Consider the following 12,689-nt stretch of genomic DNA (forward strand, 5'->3'; position numbering starts at 1 on the left):
AAGCAGAGTGATATTAACTTTCTCACATATTCTCTGTGACAGCATCAGAGTAGTCAATGGACCCTGGATTCCAAAAGACATAGGCCAGCCTCCAACTGCATTAAGAGTAAACAGTAACAAGAAATTCTTCAAAGGCAGGCATTAAGATTTAGTCCTTCAAACCTATTCCAAGTCAATTCTCCACTTTAATGCTAGACAATGTGGCCCGGTATAGCACCTTCGTGACAGGCACAGAGATTTCATCGCTTTCCTCTACTTCAAATGCATTCAATTCAAATACTTCAAATGTTCCAACTACCGCCATCTATGGACACTTCAAACAGCAACCCTAGCACAGTGGTTACTGTCATCTAAAAGTGGTTTGTTTTTTTTCTCATAATCAACAATTCATTATCTTTGGAAAGTAGGTCAATTCTCATATCATACCACTTAACCATAAGTGATCCACCTCATAATCATCACTGCAAAACGACTTATTTATAACTATCAGAACTACTAATGACCTTCCTAAACCACCCTTTATTTGTAGAAGCACTTGCTAAGGTTCTATTTGGTCAAATAAGTTCTCAGGGGATTTTTTCACTATTCCCCTGTAGAACAGGGGATAGCTGATTGGCATAGCTAGAGACCACAGAAATGGAATAGTTACAACACGTCTAGTATCTTGGCTAACATTCATCAAAGGTCAGACAGGTAGAAAACTAACACAGAAGACTATTAATGATTCTGTTCCCAACCTGTCTGATGGCTTATCAAGCAGTTCATTAATGTGTCTCAGAATTCTCCATGACTCTGCTTCCTCATCTATAAAATGGGGATAATAACTATCTACCTTGAATGGTTGCTGAGATAGTTAAGTAAGGTAACCTATGTAAACACACAGTAAGTGCTCTATAAATTTGTTGTTACTATTTCCACTGTGGAAATCAATAAAGTACCATTTTAATCTGCACATCATGTGGGTTAAAAAAAAATAAGGAAAAAAATCATCACAACGAACAAGGGTTTTTTTTTTACTATTATTATCAAAGACTCTTAAACAGGTGCTCCTAGGGGTATCTGGGTGGCTCAGACAGTTATGTGTCCGACTCTTGGTTATGACTCAGGTCGCGATCTCAAGGTCTCAGAGTGGTGAGATCCAGCCCCATGTCGGGGTCTGTGCTCATCTACTTAAGATTCTTTCTCTCCCTTGCCCCCTGCCCCTTCCCCCACTAAAAACAAAACAAAACAAAAAACATATGCTTCCAGAAACAGAATGCATCCTATTTCAGAAAGGTAGCACACTTTATCTCAACAATACTTGAATTTTAGCTCATAGAGAGAACACAAAATACTATTGTTTAGAGCAGTATGCTGTAGAAAAGAGAAATACTTTTACATAAATATAAATTCTGGTTCCCTTAATTTCCAGCTTTAAAACACCGAGAAAGGTCCTTAACTCTGAGCCCCATTTCATCATTCACAGAGAAGAAGCCATATTGCTAACTTGGAAGGATTTGGGTAAGGATTAAAAATGAGATAATATAATAGGTTTCAATTAACATATTTCTCTTTTCCTGTCAGTAGAAACACCAAAACTTGTCACAGAGTGGATCATTTATGAAACACTTGTCTAAAGTCAAAAGGTAAGGCCTGGCAATGGTTAACTATGGTCCTCACATAACAATAAAACCACTATTTTTCTTCTTTTCTAACATCAATTGCATTTACATCTTGAAAATTCAAGCAATTCCATCACATATCATCCCAGGAAGGGGGGAAAAAGACACTGAGTAGAGTTCACTCAAGATTGAGTAAAATTTAAAGTTCAGCATTTTTTCTAGGATGTTACCAACTCAAGTATCTACAGGAATCATCCATGTAATAGAAATAAGAGAAGCAGTTTGGATCTAACAACAGGGAGCAGTGAGGACTGTGGTAAAGTACAGACTATGTGCCCTTTCTAAAGTGAGCAGTGACAATGATGTTGTTTACCTATGCAAGTCCAATGTTGTGTGCTTCAAGAAAGGCCAGAAACCATGTTTGTATGTGAGATATTCTGGATTCTAAATATTAGCATTAAGTTCTATCAAAAACAAATAAGCATTCTTGGCCAAATAAAAATCCTTTGTGCCAAATTCAGTCCATGGGCCATCAGTTTATAACTTCTGATTTATAAATCATCACTATGATCACCATATGGCCACCGCTGCAAGAATCCCAAAAGTGGCCACTGAAATGAACTCTTTCTCCCTTATCATCCACTACTAGCTTTGTTCTCCTTCACCATATTCAGTCCAGACTAGCAAGATAGTATTAAAGGAAACCTGAAAATGACATTTCAAAGAAGTAAACTTGCCTGGACCAATCTCCAGGCAAGTTTGTTTACGTTTTTGTTTTTGTTTTTGTTTTTTTCTTAATGTTTACTGAAGATCTTCTCACATCCTTTCTTGACATGTCCTGGACCCTCTGGTATTGAAAGATCTGTCTTCTGATGGAGGGGCAAAGGACAAAAGAGGCAGGTCCGTCTCAGTTCAGGAGCACCCCTCCCCCATCAGGCCTGCTGACCTTGACAACAAGGGCGATGGGAAGTGGCTGGCTCTCAAGCCCACTGACATTTGGAAACACAGGTGCGGCCCACAGCCCTGGCAGGATTCAGCCAGGCACTCCTGTGACAAGCCCAAGCCTGTTGGGGAGACTCCCCTGACAGTCTGAGCAGGAGGCTGAATCTGTCACTGTCTGGCTGGAGCGGCTGTCTGCATCAAGTTCTGACACCGGATGCCTGAATAGGGACTCAGTCAAGCAGGCATTTGTTACAGAAAGCTCCCCCAACTCATATTTCACAGTGATCAGAGGCGGTGAGGCGGAGACCCGAAGTGGCTCATCAGTACAGTATTAGCCATGGTGGTTATCACACAGGGACAGCTGGGCTGAAGCCAGAGAAGCCCTCTTTGGAGACAACAAATGTTCAGTGCCCCCGGAGGTGGTACAGACAGGCCGCCAGGCCTCGCTTCACATTGCCTCCGCCTCTGCAGCCCTCCATTCCCCACACCTCCAAGCAAGGCACTCCAACACCCCCGTGAGGCTCAGAAAAGAAAGAACACAAAGAGGCTGTGTGAGGCTGGGAGGAAGGTGCGTGCTCAGAGGAATGAGACAGGTGTGCGGCTGAACGCTGCCCCTGGCCACCTCAGACCCAGACCCTGGCTGCTTGTTTCCAAGGCCTCTCCTGAGTTGAAGCAATGAGGGCCCTTTGGTACTTACCCTTCTAAAGAGTTTTACTTTTCTTTTATCAGCACTGCTCTACGATGCTCTATTCTACAATCAGTCTGACAGATGGAAAGACAAATGAAAAAAGCAGAGGATATGCCATCAAATTTAGTTTTGTCTCAGGAGTTTCACAAAGAAATGAATTCTTTCCCCACATCCTTCTAATTGTACTGGCATGGCAATCAAGGCTGGTGATTATTTCCAAGCATCTCAACAATTAATTAAAATGCCCCCTCCCAACCCTTGCTCCAAAGCCCATCCTGCATTGTTTGTGACTTAGCTACTCTGAAAAACTTGAGAACCAAGTTTAGCAAGCAAAAGATGAAATCCTTCTCAGGGGAACCATGAGCCTTCTGAATTCAGAAGTCAAATGGCTCTGACATGACTACAGTTACACAGTCACAAACTGGCCAAGAGAAAGAATGAGATAATCACTAGGATAGTCACAAGTGTCCAGGTCTCACTGTCAACCATTATGGTGACAGTAATAATATTAAGAATAACCACTTACCTTTACTGGATACTTAGCATATAATAAGTCTTCTTCATAGCATTTGCATGGACATTTTTGAATCCTCCACAGTTACCAGTAAGATAGGAATGTTACCATCCCAGTATTAGAGGAAACCAAGTCCAGGAGGTTTAAATAAATTGTTCAAGCCACATAGCTTGGAAGAAGCAGAGTCAGGATTACAAATAAACAGTGCCTTACACGTAGTCCTAAAAATATTCATTTCTTACAATTGCTAAGTATGGTAGTGAAGGAATTTGACCCAGAGTCAGATAACCTGGCTTTAGTCTTAACAGATAGACAAAATGCACCAATTAATGAAGGACAACAAAAAAGCAGCAAAAAATAAAAATTCATATTAAATTTTGACACACATCTGAAAAGAAACACAGAATGTAAATAGAATTTAGATATTTGAAATTTACAATGACATGATATGCTATCTTTTGCCTATCAAATTGACAAATAACTCTTTTTTCTTTTTTTTTTTTTTTGACAAATAACTCTTAAAATTACAATATCCAGTATGGGTAAGAGAGTACTCTCAGCTATTACTAGAAAAAATATTGATTTATATAACATTTCTGGGGACCATCCTGATGATATACATTGAAATCCTTAAAGTGGTTTATAGCTTCTCTGGTAGTTTGAAAACATGGCTATAAATTTTTTGACACCCCTTCCACTGAGAGTAAGGGTCTATATTCTCTCCTCTTTAAAATGGGACAGAATTATGACTGCTTCAACCAATAGAGTACAGCAAAAGTTACACCATGTGACCTCCAAGGCTAGGCATAAAGCCCATATACACCTGCCTTGTGCCGCTGACATACTCTTGGATCCCTGTGCCAAGTCATAAAAGTACCACCACACTGAGATTACCAGGCTGGAGAGGCCACATGTAGGAACAGCACTCAACAGTCCTAGCTATACCCAGCCTTTGAGTCTGTCCGCTGAGATCCCAGACATCATGGAGCAGAGAACAACCATCCCTGCTGTGTCCTGACTGAATACCCAACCTATAGCATCCATGAGCATAATAAAATGGTGGTTATTTAATGTGGCTAAGTTTGAGGTTGGTTTGTTATACACCAATACTTAAGTGAAAAAAACCTCTAACATTGTAATTATTCTTCTGAAGTCTATTCTGGGGGATCAGAGATATGCACAAGAATTATACGCAAAGAGGTTTAAAATTTGGAAAATGGGAAATATACATTTGAACAATAAGGGCTTTCTTCATCCACTTAAGTAAGTGTAGGAATGTAAAATCAGGTTTTGGAAAGCTATTTAATAATATGAAAAAACTTTCATAACATACTTTTAAGGAGATTTCTAAAAACACTTTTGTGGGAAAAAACAAATATATATATATATATATATATATATATATATATATATATATATGCACTAAAACTGGATGAAAATACTCCAAAACTTAAATAGTGTCTATTACTGAGTTATGATATTATGGATGATTTTTATTTTCCTCTTGATGATCTTCTGCATTTCTAAAATTCATAATTAAAAGTAGTAGGCAACATGCTAATATTAAATGGAAGGACCTCATTAAATCAATGTAACTTTAAGAAAGTCTTATTGAAATCCTGAGTTCAAATTCTGGCAACTTCTATCTTATTATCTTTGGAAAGATCCTAAACCCCAAGTTTGTCATCTATAAAACCAAGAAAACAACATCTACCTTGAATGATTTTTTTAAAGATTTTATTTATTTATTCATGACAGACACAGGGAGAGAGAGGCAGAGACACAGGCAGAGGAAGAAGCAGGCTCCACGCAGAGAGCCCAATGTGGGACCCGATCCCGGGACTCCAGGATCACACCCCAGGCCGCCTGCCTTTGGCCCAGGGCACGATCCTGGAGACCTGGGATCGAATCCCACGTCGGGCTCCCGGTGCATGGAGCCTGCTTCTCCCTCTGCCTGTGTCTCTGCCTCTCTCGCTCTCTCACTGTGTGCCTATCATAAATAAATAAAAATTTAAAAAAAAAACACCCATTTATCTGGTCTTCCTGGTTCAACTTCTCCTCCCCAGTTCCATGCCACATTGTTGTGACTTTGTTAACTTAACATTTGTTAAGTGGAGCCCCGGGACATTGGATGGTGAGCCTAGATTCAATAAAAAGACCACAGGGAGATTGAAATAGAGAAGATTATTACAGATTCTGGAGGAAGTACACAGTGCATGCCTACAGGTGCTACATGGGGAGGTCAAGGCAGTGACAGGCCCTAGGTCACATGCCTTTATTAGAGACCAGAGGTAGAGTGCTTTGGGGTTCCCAGACTAAGGCCAGATTGGTCAGTTCAAAAAGAGCAGAGTTTTGGTAAGTTCAAGGGGGTCTTATCTAAGGGACACAAAAGGGGAAAGACCTGAGGAGAATGTTATTCACAAGAGCTGATGGAAAATTGTAGGAGCTTAAATTTGCTTGTGATCCTGTGAGCTGTTTTCTACTGACCGTTATTTAGAACATGCATCTCAGGATGGACTAGGGACAGTTCAAGGATCTTGGAGACTGTCTGGCCACACGAAACAGATGCCAAGGCAGCAATATCAATGGAGTGATTTAGCTAAATTTTCAACATACATGTACATTCCTGATAATAGCTAGTAACCATAGGATCTCACTTGGGTTGAGAAGCCCTCTATACCAGGCACTGGGCTCAGCCTCCATGTGCATTAGCTCACTTCTCCTTCCCCATAACTCTATGAGGCAGGTACTATTATCATCCCTGTTTCTCATGTAAGGAAACAAAAACACACAGCTAAGTCACTTGTCCTAATCAAACTCCAAAGCGTGTACTCTTTATCTCTCATCTCTGTACAATGATAGGATTACTCTATATAAAACTTGACATGTGAGGAAAAACATCAGACTACTTTCAATTATCCTTATCACTAGGGTGACAGTTGACCCTAGAGCCTAACCCAAGTGCTCCTCATTCAGGAAGTGTTATAAACAGAGGAAAAAGAATAACCACTCTCCTACCCTGACTCCTGGTTGACCTTTCCTCCACTCCCCTGTGCCACTATCTTTTGTAGGATCCAAAGGCCCTTGGGCGTGTCCTATTAATCTGTGTCCTCTGGGCCTGGTGCACCAATTACCTAATCTCGGGAGTTTAAAAATGATTGTTCAGCTGAATAAAGAGGATCTACTCAAATTAGCAGTTCTTCCCTAATTCCTGCTTCCCAAGAGCTCCTATTTGGAAGAAACACACACACACACAATGTTGTTGAATAAATGCAGATCCATCTAGTATGCAGTCATCTGGGTCTGGAATTAATTCATGAGGAAACCTTAAACTTGAACATTCAAATTAAGTAGAAACTGACAAATGACATCCCTCATCCCCACCGGATTCAAACTGGGAATAAGATAAGAGTAAGATAAACAGAATCCAAATACAGTAGCCACATTTTACTGATGATAAATTTTTGTAAGTTCTTTTTTAAGATTTTATTTATTTATTCATGAGACACAGAGAGAAAGAGAGGCAGAGGCACAGGCAGAGGGAGAAGCAGGCTCCACGCAGGGAGCCCGACATGAGACTCAATCCTGGGTCTCCAGGATCACGCCCTGGGCTGAAGGCGGCGCTAAACCGCTGAGCCACCCAGGCTGCCTCTGATAATAAATTATTTATCATTATTATGAAACTGACATTGGAGAAAAGTGATTTATATTTGTGAGTCAATGGGCTTCCCAACTGCAAATTCCAAAATTAAACTTATACACTCAGTTCTAGGAAGTGCTATACTGGGAAAGGCCCCTTGGAAGGTGAACTCGGGCACTTTATGTCTTCTTTTATTTTATTTTTTTTTAATTTTTATTTATTTATGATAGTCACACACACACCGAGAGAGAGAGAGAGAGAGAGAGAGAGAGAGAGAGAGGCAGAGACACAGGCAGAGGGAGAAGCAGGCTCCACGCACCAGAAGCCCGAAATGGGATTCGATCCCGGGTCTCCAGGATGGCGCCCTGGGCCAAAGGCAGGCGCTAAACCGCTGCGCCACCCAGGGATCCTTATGTCTTCTTTTAAAGAGGAAACAAAGAATGGGATGCCATGACCCTTATCTCCTTCTAGTTTACCAATAAAATTGAGTCATTCTTCCTCTGCTAGGGAGGAGTAAGTGAGGTGGGAAAAGACCACAGAATCCTGGCTCTCTACCTGCTATGACTCTTGGGTTAATGAGAACTTCAAAGTCATGAGAAAAAGCTTTGTACGGTTGAGGACAGTGGACAGATTTCAGCATGGGGTTGAGCACGTAATTATTACAAATTATTTGCTTTCTATTGCTCTTATGTGTGTAACATATATATTTCGTTGACATCAACAATTTAAAAATTTCCGTTTTAACTTTGTGCTGCAAACCCAGAAGAACTAAGTATCACATAAACAGAGTCCTCTGAAAATTCAGCCCTACTTCTTATTGTGTCATACAACCCTGAAGAAGGCTTTAAGCTCTTTGAAAATACATTCTTTTACTTCATTGTATGCTCTAGAATATTACGCTTATGGTAATTTACTTGTAAATATATTCCCATAGTGCATACATGAAGAAGAAATGGTATGCGAAATATAAAAACAAAAACGGAACTCACTGGCTCTTCAACTTGTAACTCAGAGGGAGAAAATACAGGCAGCTCAAGACAAATAGGTTGTGCTCCGATCACTCATTCACATCCCAGTGTGGGCGCTTGGGAAAGATCTTCCCGCTGAAGACCTACAGCATAGATCTTTGGATCTAGTGAAGACTCATCTGAGTTTCGGGGGGACGCCCCGACCTCTTGTCGCGCAAAGAATACCCGAGCATTTCATTTCTGGACCTAGGACGGGGCACAAAATATAAAGAACAGAGTCTGGGGGGTGGCATAGGAGGACTGGAAAGTGGGAGAAAAAGGCGGGACACCATGAGTCGGGAGACGAAGAGGACAGCCCGGGTTTTGACCTCTCCTCCTTCCCTCCACCATTGTTACTTACGTCAACTCGCCTGCCCCAAATCATGCCCTTGCTCATCACTAGAAACCAGTGTGGGCAGAGACAGGGGCCACGGGTGGGAGGAGCTTTGCAGAGGGAGAAGAGAGGAGAGAGAAAAGGACAGAGGAAACATTATCGCTTCACAAAGAACATTATCGCTTCACCTCCGTCAGCTGTGGCTGGGGAGGTCTCCCTTACCTGAGGTGCAGTCGCTGAGCAAACCTGACTGAAGCAAACCTCTTCAAACCAGTATGGATTCTAGCATGTTAGATATTCGATCATCAAAACTAAAAACGCCCCTCGCCACACGCCCCGCCACCTCCACCGAGGCGACGCCGCATTCGCCCTGAGAGAGGTGGCGCGGCTCTTCCGGGCCCGCTCTCGCGACCTCTCGTGACCTCTTGCGACCTCCCGCGCCTCTCGCGCGACTCGACGCCCGACTTGCGCGCCCGGGAAGCCCCGTTGCTCCCTTTCCCCTGGCGGGCAGCGCGGAGGCCGCGGGATGCCTGGAGTTACTGTAGAAGACGTGAGCCAGCGGGAGTTCGTCAGAGCTCGGGAAGCAGAAAGTCCCTGAATGGGTGGACGCTGTCAAGCTGGCTTGCTCCCTCCGATGAGCACTGGTTCTACACAAGAGCTGCTTCCACAGCACGGCACCTGTACCTCCGGGGAGGCGCTGGGGTCGGCTCCATGACTAAGGTCTCCTGGGGACGTCAGAGAAACGGGGTCATGCCCAGCCACTTCAGCAGACGCTCCAAGAGCGGGGCCCGCAGGGTCCTCCAAGCCCTAGAGCGGCTGAAAATGGTGGAAAAGGACCAAGATGGGGGCCGCAAACTGACACCTCAGGGACAGTGGGATCTGGACAGAATCGCCGACAGGTGGCAGCTGCCAACAAGAAGCATTCGAACAAATGCTGGGTTAATAAATTGCCTCATTCGTAAAAAAAAAAAAAAAAAAAAAAAAAAATCTGTAAAGAGTCAGGCCTCAGTTCCAAGGCCATCCTCATCACTTACCACCTGGGAGACTGTGGACAAATTATTTAACCTCTGCCTGGTACACAGTGATAATTAAATATTAACTCCATGCCACACAGAGTTCTAAGTTACAAGTATCATCTCATTTGATTAAAAAAAAAAAAAAAAAAAACTATGCTTAGTAAACAGAACGTTAAGGAAGCTCAGCATCATAGACACTGATGCCACCCAAATCTCCCTTCATGGAAGGACCTGTTGCCTCAGCTGTTGGCAGAGGGCCTTCCACTCCCAGCCCCTCCAAGAGACTTGTCAGTAGAACTGCCTTGACTACAGTCACTCCCCTTCTCAGGATAAACCCACTTCCAATGACTGACTGGACATTTAGTAACTTGCCCAAGGGTCCAAGAACCCATGGTGGGGATACAAACCCAAACAGGATGACACCAGCGCCGGATCTCCTGACTATTCCATTCCACCACCTCCCACTGTTAGACATTACTACTTCATCACCTTAACAATCCTAGCACAATTTATACACCTCCTCTTATCTTTTTCAGTAGGTAGACGCTTCAGGTAGAGGTTTTGCCTCAGAAATGCCACACAGAATTCGAAACTAACAAGAGGCATGCAGACCTCTGTCTCTGGGGAGTAGATCTCATACTAATAGAATCCCTGCCAACTCCAAGGAGCTAATGCTTAAAAGATAATTTTCTATAATACACAGGTCAACACATTTTCCAAGTTAGGATATTCTTCCATTCCTTTGGTATCCTCAATTTGAATAGGGAGCCTAATTTCCATAATAAAGAAAGCTAAAACTGTCTGATGTTGATTTAAACAACTGAGTTCCTAAATACAGCACCTTGTTTTGACTCTGTTTTCTTTCTGCCTCTGCTGTGAGATTCATAGTCAACTCTTCCACTATAACAGTATTTCCTTTACAAACATGTCACACTCTCCGAATCAAACCTACTTAGCAAACCAGAGCACCTGATCCACCAGGGGTTTCCCCACTTCTCCAACCTCCAACTCCATTCCTCTCAGTTGCCAGTGTAAAGTCATTTCTGAAAACCACAAGAGGATAAATGGAAACTGGTCTTGACCATAGAGAAAAAAAAGTCATATCCCTTCAATTTTCTGGAGCCTGACTTTCTTTAAGGGTTTCACCTGTCAGGAGAGGGTGTACCAAGTTCCATGGCTGCCAAGGAGCCCCAGGATAATCCAGCCTGGCATCTTTCATTGCACTTCCTGCTGTGCTGGTAGTCAGGATGGGACACCACTGCAAACCCATCTTAGATCTGTGCCTCTCTGTGAAGTAACCGTGTTCGATCGTCATGCTTTGCATTTTCACCTCACCTCTGACTGTTCTGTTCATGGCAGAGAGATGTAGCTTTGATGCAGACATTGCACTGGAGAAAAGAGGAAAAGTAGCAGAAAGGAGGGAGCAGGATTAGTAGCTCAAAAGCTTTGAAAATCTTGATTTCACGGAAATGAAAACATGCCTTATCTACCTTCTTTAGACTTTGCTGATTGTATTAATTCCAGATGAAAAGTAAAGTCAGTAGGTGTCATTTTTTTTTCTTCCACACTGGTGGAGTTTTCCTACAGGGAGCCTGTAAAGGAAAACTATCTCTCTCCTAGTGTTCCAAAGCAAAGCATTGAAGCACAATCCCACTGAAATCAAAGTGACAGCTAGAAGGCACCTCTAATCACCAGTTCTCTGAGTTCTTTTAGGACTTGAATACAACTGTCAATTATCAAGGTCTCTTTATAGGCCAGACAAGTAACAATAAATGCAAAGTGTAAATCAAACTTGTTTAAAAAAAAAAAAAAGGCACATCACTATCCTTTCATATCTGACAGTAGGATCCAGTGCCAGATCCAAGATGCAATAGTAAAATAAGGAATTAGGAAACATCACCAAAGCAACTACAAACTAAAGTGTGGTTGTAATTATTCAGTTTAATGCAAAGTCACATGGCCAAAGCTATTACATTTTATAAACCAAAATGATCACATATTCAATACACAATCTGACCATAAAAGTTACTCTCTACTGAGTGGCTAATGTATGCTAGGCACTGTTGTCAGCACTGCAGGTGAAATTGTGAATAAAACAGGCAGATACAAAATATAATATTTCACAATCAGAAGTGCTATGGGAAAGATGACCACCACTGTCACATTTCTTCCATCCCCTTCATAACTAAACCATAAGAAAATGATTAAAAAGATTATGAATTATACCAAGAAATACTTAGGAATTAAGAAACTCTACCAACCCCTTGGGAGGAGGGGCTGGGGTAAGCTCAAGGTGCTCACTCTCTTTACTGTTACCTCACTTCAATGACTGAATGATGGAGCTGGTTGTCCACCCACTGTAGTCTCCACCTTCAATGCCAAATCACAGTTAAATCATTCTAGCCTGGAGAGAATCTGTGCCACTTTTAAATGTGTTACATGGAATTTTAAGGAGATTGAGTTCTATTGGGTAAGAAAAGAGGCCTTCATGAAATTATTTGGGCTTGCCCATTGAACTGAGGACCAGAGAGAATAATGAAAAAATGATTAGACAAGGAGAAATGGAATTGAGTCTCTTCTTCCATCAAGCCTTCAAGGCCAAAGTTATTTCTGTCAGGGGAAATGAGAAAAGAATCACATGACTTACAAGCCCTGGGAGGGAAATCTTACAAGATGAAACATGATTGTTCAATATGGCTTTCAAGCAGCTGGAAGGAAGCAATAAGCAGGCATTTATGCTTTTGCTACCTTGACACTTCATGCTGCTTGTCTGAATTTTCCTCTTAATGTCCTCCCTTTCCTGTTGGCTGTTGTGGCTTGAAATTAAAGTAGAAACAGGTTTAGTAGGTTGGAATACATGTCACTTAGATGGTTTATTACTGGGAGAATAGAGCTAAAGGGAAAACTGGTTTCCCTCTCTGTATCCTTCTCTCTCTCTCTGTAAATA

The 12,689-nt window shown here is 42.1% G+C and overlaps 1 long non-coding RNA gene and 1 pseudogene across 1 annotated transcript in view; one reads left to right on the forward strand and one right to left on the reverse strand.

The window, feature by feature from the left end:
* The window catches only part of LOC112659639 (uncharacterized), a 146,673-nt gene extending 137,509 nt beyond the window's left edge, over window positions 1-9,164 (reverse strand). The window contains exons 1-2 of the long non-coding RNA XR_004803834.2: window positions 8,949-9,164; window positions 8,375-8,599 (exon numbers count right to left, since the gene is read on the reverse strand). This is a non-coding gene — a long non-coding RNA (uncharacterized LOC112659639). The remainder of the gene's footprint in view (window positions 1-8,374; window positions 8,600-8,948) is intronic.
* Window positions 9,165-9,237: 73 nt separating this feature from the next.
* Window positions 9,238-10,542, forward strand: LOC112659638 (40S ribosomal protein S19-like; annotated as a pseudogene).
* The last annotated feature ends 2,147 nt before the right edge of the window (window positions 10,543-12,689 follow it).

This window comes from Canis lupus, chromosome 11 (assembly GCF_003254725.2).
Source record: "Canis lupus dingo isolate Sandy chromosome 11, ASM325472v2, whole genome shotgun sequence".
NCBI lineage: Eukaryota > Metazoa > Chordata > Mammalia > Carnivora > Canidae > Canis > Canis lupus.